The sequence below is a fragment of the Pongo pygmaeus genome, chromosome 7 (genome assembly GCF_028885625.2).
Source record: "Pongo pygmaeus isolate AG05252 chromosome 7, NHGRI_mPonPyg2-v2.0_pri, whole genome shotgun sequence".
Classification (NCBI taxonomy): domain Eukaryota; kingdom Metazoa; phylum Chordata; class Mammalia; order Primates; family Hominidae; genus Pongo; species Pongo pygmaeus.
This window is the reverse complement of record NC_072380.2, coordinates 144297975-144306042: the sequence shown is the minus strand read 5'-3', so window position 1 is coordinate 144306042 and position 8068 is coordinate 144297975. Positions and strand designations below refer to the sequence as shown.

General features: G+C 33.7%; 1 non-coding gene across 1 annotated transcript; it reads left to right on the top strand.

Moving 5' to 3' along the window:
* The first annotated feature begins 5475 nt into the window (after window positions 1-5475).
* Window positions 5476-5655, top strand: LOC129043298 (small nucleolar RNA SNORA72). Its single transcript, XR_008504390.2, has one exon. It is a non-coding gene; the product is annotated as a small nucleolar RNA SNORA72 (small nucleolar RNA).
* Window positions 5656-8068: the final 2413 nt, after the last annotated feature.

The window sequence follows — 8068 nt, the reverse complement described above, 5'->3', positions numbered from 1 at the left end:
AGTATAATTAGAAAAAAACTACTTTAAGATACTAGAATGATTGTCCAACCTGATAAAAGTCTCTGAAGAGTATAATTGAAAAAAACACAAATAGAAGGGGTAAAGATTGGTTGTGTGTATGTGTGTTTTGCATTAGGAAACTGTCCAACCACTTTGACTACAGCTTTAGAAACACAGTTTTATTGGCTTAAGGTGCCAAAAAAATGTCAGGGCTATGAATTAAAAAACCCCTGTAAATTTAAATGGGGAATTTTTGAAGAGAAAGAACAGCAAAAAGAGTAAGAATTAATTCTGACTATATATTCTGCCGAAATCTCTAGAAGACGTTTAAATTATTATTGCATAAGCAGATTCTGGAGTCCATATAAACTGCAGACAAAATCCAAGAAGAAATCTAATCTAGAAAGATAGAGCAATGTGGGTCTGACCTGTGAGCTTGCTGGGTTTTGAGCTAATTGAACATGTTCACCAACTTTGAACAGGTCAGGTGGCAAAGTCCTGAAGCTTCACAGGCTTGAAGTGTCAGAGGACAAAGTTTTAAACCAGCAGAACCGCTGAAAACTAGGAGGGAGTCCCTAAAACAAGAAGCCATGAAGAAGGTGAGCTCCATTGCCACCCACATTTTTGGATGAATGCCAAATTATTCAGGCCTAGAAGAGACCCCTAGTACAGTAAGAAGGCTAAAAGCAAACACACAAACAAAAAACAGAAATGTAAAATACAAAAGCAGAATAGAGATATCAGCTACTATATAATGCTTCAAAAAGAAAGTTACATTTAAAATTCAGGCATGTTAAATTCCCAATAGAACGACAACAAAATAATAACAAAACAATAATTCTGAGGAGAAAACAATGGAATCCAGAGCTGCTATAAAATACTGTATTATTTACAATGTCCATTTCTGAAGCAAAAATTCCTAGCTATGCAAAAACAGTAGAAAGGGTACTCAGTAGAAATTGAATCCAAGATATCTCAAATATTTGATTTAGCGGAAAATGATATATATATGTATGTGTGTGTATATATATATATATATGCATTACTAAATAAATAGATTGGGAAAGTCAACAGAGAGATGGAAATTATTAACAGACAAAATATCAACAGATGAAAAGTTGCAAAGCAGAATCACTGAAGTAAATTTTTAAAGTATTTTTATTGACGTATAATAATTGTACATATTTAGGGGGTGCATGTGATATTTGGACTCATTCATACAGTGTGGTGTAATTATCAAATCATGGTATTTAGGATATTCATCATCTCAAACATTTATCATTTATTGGTTTTGGGAATATTTCAAATCTTTTCTTCTAGCTATTTTGAAATATTCAATAAATTGTTATTTATTCACACTATAGTGCTACACAACCTTAGAACTTAGAATTTATTTCTTCTATCTAGTTGTATGTCTGTGCCCATTAACCAACTTCTATTCATACCCCTCACACCTTCCCAGCCTCTGGTAACCATCATTCTACTCTTTACATTCGTGAGATCAGCTTTCTTTAGTTCCCATCAATGAATGAGAACCTGCAAAATTTGTCTTTCCGTGCCTGACATATTTCACTTAACATAATGACCTCCAGCTCAATCTATGTTGCTGCAAATGGTAGGATTTCATTCTTTTTTATGGCTGAATAGTATTGCATTGTGTATACATAGCATATTTACTTTGTGCACTCATTGATGGGCACTTAGGTTGATTCCATATCTTGGCTATTGTGAATAGTGCTGCAATAAACATAGAGACACAGCTATTCCTTTGATATACTGATTACCTTTCCTTTGGCTAAATATCAAGTAGCGGCATTGTTGGATTATATAGTATTACTATTTTTGTGTTTTTGAGAAACCTCTATACTACTTTCTATAACGTCGATACTAACTTACATTCCCACCAACAGTGTATAACAGATTCCTTTCTCTGCATTCTCATCAGCATTTGGTAATTTTTCTGTCTTTTTGATAATAGCCATTTTAACTGATATTTCATTGTGGTTTTGATTTACATTTCCCTAATGCTTAGTGATGTTGAGCATTTGTTCATATATCTTGTGGCCATTTGTATGACTTCTTTTGAGAAATATCTATTCATATCCTTTGCCCAATTTTGAATGAGATTAGTTGTGATTTATTGTTGTTGAGTTTCTAGTATATTCAAGATTTTCGTCCCTTGTCAGATAAATAGTTTGCAAATATTTTCTCCCATTCTACAGGATATTAACTCTGTTGATCATTTACTTTGCTACGAGGTAGCTTTTTAGTTTGGGACTACCATTTGTCTTTTGTTTTTGTTTTTGTTTTCTGTGGTTTTGAGGTCTTATCCTAGACCAATATCCTGAAGTGTTTCCACTATACTTTTTACTAGTACTTTTATAGTTTCAGGTCTTATGTTTAATGTTTTAGTTCATTCTGAGTTGACCATTGTATGTAATGAGAGATAGGGGTCTAGTTTCATTCTTCTGTATATTGATACCCAGTTTTTCCAGCACTATTTATTGAATAGGGAGTTATTTCTCTCATGTGTGTTTTTGACACCTTTATTAAGCATCAATTGACTGTAAATATCTGGATTTATTGCTCTATTCTCTTCCATTTATCTATGTGTCTGTTTTTATACCAAAACCATGCCATTTTAATTATGACAGTTTTGTAGTATCATTTGAAGTCAGGTAGTGTAATGCCTCCAGATTTATTCTTTTTGCTCAGTATTACTTTGGCTTATTAGGGTCTCTTGTGGTTCCATATGAATTTCAGGACTGTTATTTCTGTTTCTATGAAGAATTTAATTAATATTTTGAGGGGGCTGCACTGAATCTATAATTTTTTTGAGTAGTATGGTCATTTTAATAATTTCAATTCTTTTGATTCATGAGCATGGGATGTCTTTTAGCTCTATCAAGGTTTGTTTTATTTATATTAAAGGGTTGTTGTTTACTGAACGCACATTTAGAATTGCTGTGTCTTCTGTATGCTGGGTCCCCTTGTTATTACATAATCACCCTTTCTATCTTCAGTGACTTTTTTTTGCTCTGAAATCAACCTTAGCTGATGCTAATATAGCCTTGCTTTTAAGAAAAGCCTGTGTGGTATACATTTTTTTTTTTATCCTTTTACTTTCAGCCTACCTATGTTATTTCATTTGAAATGAGTTACTCGTAGTCAGCATATCATATCGTTTGATCATGGTTATTTTTTTACAACCATTCGAATAATCTGTTTTTTAAATCATATATTTAGACCACTAAATTACCTAAGGTAATTATTTACATGTTATGCTTAAGTCTTCCATATTATTATTTCTTTTTTAACTTTGTTTTTCTTTTTTCTTTATTTTTCTGCTTTGGCCTTTCTTTGGAAACCCCCCTGTGGGTTAATAAAACATATTTTAGAATTTCCTTTTTACTTATTTACAGTGTTTTTGAGTATACTGCTTTGTTTAGTTCCTCAGCAGTTATTTTAGGTATTATAATATGTGTATATTATTTATTAAATCCTACTGATATGTTTTATTACTCTAAAGTATGTAAACTTTACTTCCTTTTAGGTCATTTAATTTTCCCACTTTGAAAATATAATTATTTTTATTCTTTCTCTATATAAATTGAGCACTAAATCAGAAGATGTTTTACATAAACCATCAAATATGATTTAAGACACTCAGGAGAAAAAGATATTTAATTTAATTTATTTCTACTTTTGTTGACTTTTATGTTCTATTTTTTCTTTCTGAAATTCCAAGGTTTTTTTTTCCAATTTCTTTCTGTTTAGAGAACGTTCTTTAATCATTTTATAAGAGTAGATTTGCTAGCAACATTTTTTCTATCTATATATTCAGTGCAATCCCAATCAAAAATCCCAGTGAGATTTTGTGTAGAAATTTAAAAACTGGCTCTGAAAATCATTAGATATGCAAAGAAACTAAAGCAGTCTTAGCAAATGTAAAAAAACTTAATTTGTGGGGACATATGCTAACTGACTTTAAGAAATTAAAATTAAGAAATTAAGACATTACTTACATATCTCAATAAAGCTTTTAAACACAACAATTAAAGTGTTCGTTCTTTGAGAGAGATACTATCAATACAATACATACCAAGGCACAGGCTGAAAGAAAATAACAAAATGCAAATTTCTGACAGGGAACTTACATATATAAATAACTTTTAGTATCTAATAATAAGACTATTCAATAAAAATGACCAAAGAGCAAAATGTTTGAGAAAGCATTCCACATACATACAAAAAAATGATATACACAAATGTCCAATAAGCACCGAAAAACAAATGGTCAGCCTCATAAATCATTAGGGAAATGTGAGCTTCCCCAAAGATATACCACCACACATCCACTAGTGTAGCCAAAATTACTATAACCGAAGGTGCCCAGGTTTTCACTGTAAAGAAGTAGCCACTTATAACTGCTCCATCTTGAGTTCTTGTTGTCAGAAAAGTTTCAGAACAAAGGTGAAAGTAAAGCTCTTACTGGGCTGGTTAGCTGAATCATTGCACGTAGAGGTAGAGTAAAGGCAGCACAGGCACAGTCATTGATCATGCTGTGCCACTGATTATGCCCAGCCCCAGCAAAACAAAAACGAGATGGATCCAGAGATGCCTGAGTTGGAGGTGAATTTGGCAAACTCTCCTCATTGCCATACTAAAAACGCAGCCCAGGGAGGAGCTTACTCTCCATTTTTCATGCATGCATCTTAGGTAGAAGCATGATCAATGACTGCCTGCACTGCCTTTACTCCACCTCCATATGCAATGACTCAGCTAATCAGTGCAGTAAAAGCCTTACTTTCACCTTTGTTCAGGGAGGCACTGCTTTGGGGGACTACCTCTGGTTTCTTCCTTACTTGTTGCAAGTAATAAAACGTCCTTGTTAAATCCTCCTTGGTTGTCATTGGACTGTCACCCACCAAGCAATCAAACCCACCTGTTGTGTCGGTAACATTACTGACAATACCAAATGCTCGTGAGGACAATATCAAGTATTTGTGTTGCTTTCATATGTAGCTTGTAGGAAACATTGTCCATTTCTTTTTTTTTAATAGTTTAACTTTTATTTTAGCTTCAGGGGTACAAGTGCAGGTTTGTTATATAGGTAAACTCATGACTCAGGGTTTTGGTGTACAGATTATTTCACTTACCATGAGATCCAGAATTCCCACTCTTGAGTTTTTATTCCGGTGAAATGAAAACTTGTGTCCATGCAAATACTTTTATGTGCATTCATAGAGATAATTTATAATATTGCCAAGTTAGAAATAACTGAAATGTCCACCAATAGAAGAGTGAATGGAAAATGTAATGGAGAGCTAGTCAGCAAAAGAAAGGAATGATCTACTCATGTATTCAGGGACATGGATCAATCTCAAAAGCATTGTGCTAGCAAAAGAAGACAGACACAAAAGACTATATTGTGTATGTACACAATTAATATTAAATTGTAGAAAAGACAAAACTCTGCCAATATTCTCATTGCTCTGATTTTGTAATAGTCAGGACAGCCTAAACACTTGCTATATTTTTTTAATTTTTAATTTTAATTTTTGTGAGTGTAACATTCACTATATTAAGATCATGCATATGCCCCCAAACCTAATTCTTTTCTTAAGTCTAGTTTTATAAATGCTAACGATGAACGCAGAAAAGAAAAAAGAGATAAAAAAGACAAAGAAAAGGCATAACTTTAGTCATAGAAACAGCTCAATGGTTTCCCAGGGCTGCATTTAGGGGAAGACATTAACTACAAAAGGTCATGAGGAAAGTTTTTGGGGTGATATAAATTTTCTGTATCTCAATTTTGGTGGGTAAGTAGCTATACCAGTTTGTAAAAACATATGAAATATGTACACTTAAAATAAACAAATTTTATTTTATCCAAATTATACTTACAAAATGTCCTTTTTAAATGATTGACAGTAGCAAGTGCTTCTGGTTAAGCACCTGGCTGAGAGGTGAAAGAGGTTGAACTCCTATACACTTGTTGATGAGAAAGTAAAATGGAACAAACACTTTGGGAAACTGACCACTTCCCTCTCAAAGCTAGATACATTACTCATTAAATATTCCAGGAGTTCCATCCCTAAGTATTTGCCAAAAATAAATGAAAACATACCTTTATGCAAAGGCTTGCACAGAAATGCTTATTGAAGCTTTATGCACAGTAGCAAAAACCAGAAAATCGTATATACAAGTTTTAATCAAGAAGTGAACGATAAATAAAATGAGCTATATCCGTATAATAGGATAACAATATAAATGACCATAACAGTAACAATATAAGTGAACTATAGATATGCAAAAACATGGATGAATCTCAAAGTCGCTATGTAGATTGAAAGATGCCATACACAAAAAGTCCACATTGTGCAATTCTACTTACAAAATTTTTTAAAATGCCAACTAATCTACAGTGAAAGAAAACTAATCAGTGGTTGCTTGTCTATAGTGTTCACTGCTGGTGGTCCAGTGCCTCCCAAAAGGCTTACACATAACAGGAATGACAATGACAGCGATGATGATGATGATGATAGTACCTACTCCATATATATTTATTGAATATATAATGTATTAACAGACTATTAATAATGACCCTAACTCCTAAAGTAGAATTATAGTGGAGGCCCTTTATAAATCTCAAAATCAGAGACCAATAATTAAGGGATATGTAGTGGGGAGTAGGCAAGTGATATGAGAGCATTGTTTAAAAAAAATGTATTGAGAAATGCGGAAGCAATTAATCAGCCATGTGTGGATGGGATGAAGGTGTAACTGGGGACTTTGACTAATTCTTCAATGAGTTACTGGATTTAAGAAAATAATACATAAGGGGATAGGGCCTGAGGCCCATTCATGTAGGTGGGAGTGACAGCAGGAGCTCTGAAGAGCAGTTACATTAACTGTGGTATCAGAAAACCGGTGTAAATAATTGTCATGTGTCCTACAAGTAGTCTGTTATTAACAGCAGTACAGATATATGAATGTTGTACTTTGGATTTTATAAGTGGATCCAGGGTTAATTCAGTAATAAGTTTGCTCTTACTTACTTGCCTTCTGATACATTTTTTTGAATGGGTCAGAAAAACTTTCAATTAATATGAATGTACATCTTAAGTCTACATGTACTAGTAGTATGTTGCACAGATTCATGCCTTCTGTCACGTGTTCTTCCTCATAGTAAAGGTAGAGAAGTGCTGCTGTGAGTTATACCTGAGTGTTTAAGAAAATGTAGTACAGATGGAATACTATGCAGCCGCGAAAAAGAATGGGATCATGGTTTTTTGAAGGAACACAAATGGATCTGGAGGCCATTATCCCTAGCAAACTAACACAGGAACAGAAAATCAAATACTGCATGTTCTCACTTGTAAGTGGGGGCTAAATGATGAAAATTTGTGAACACAAAGAAAGCAACAAGAGACAGTGAGGTTGGAGGGTGGGAGGAGGGAGAGGAATAGGAAAAAATAACCATTGGGTCCTAGGCTTAGTACCTGGGTGATGAAGTAATCTATACAACAAACCCACATGACACAAGTTTACCTATATAACAAACCTACACAAGTACACCTGAACCTAAAATAAAAGTTAAAAAAAGAAAAAAGAAAACTAAGAGGGCTGAGCTTGGAGCCCCTTGAGGAAACAATGGAGTTGGATATTTAGGTCTAGTAAACCTTACACTGGGTGTAACCTTACTGGGTGTAAGGTTAACAACTAACATGTTCTCTAATAGACTCAACTGTCTCATAGTGATAGGTTTTAGGGATGCAAAAATGAACTAGAAACAGAAACCTGTTCCCAAGAAATCTGAAGTATTGCAGGGGATCCAAAACTCTTCCCTGAGGCTTGATTTTCATGCTTTCTTCTCAAAAAGTGACTCCCTGAAAAAGTTTAAGAACTTCCTCCTCTTTATCCTCCTTCCAACTCTTTCTCCCAATTTAATTTTTATTATTACTTTTAATTTCTTTTATTTATTTATTTATTTATTTTGGGAAACATGTTCTTTCTTACTCTATCCCCCATGCTGGAGGGCGGTGGTACAGTTTCAGCTCACTGT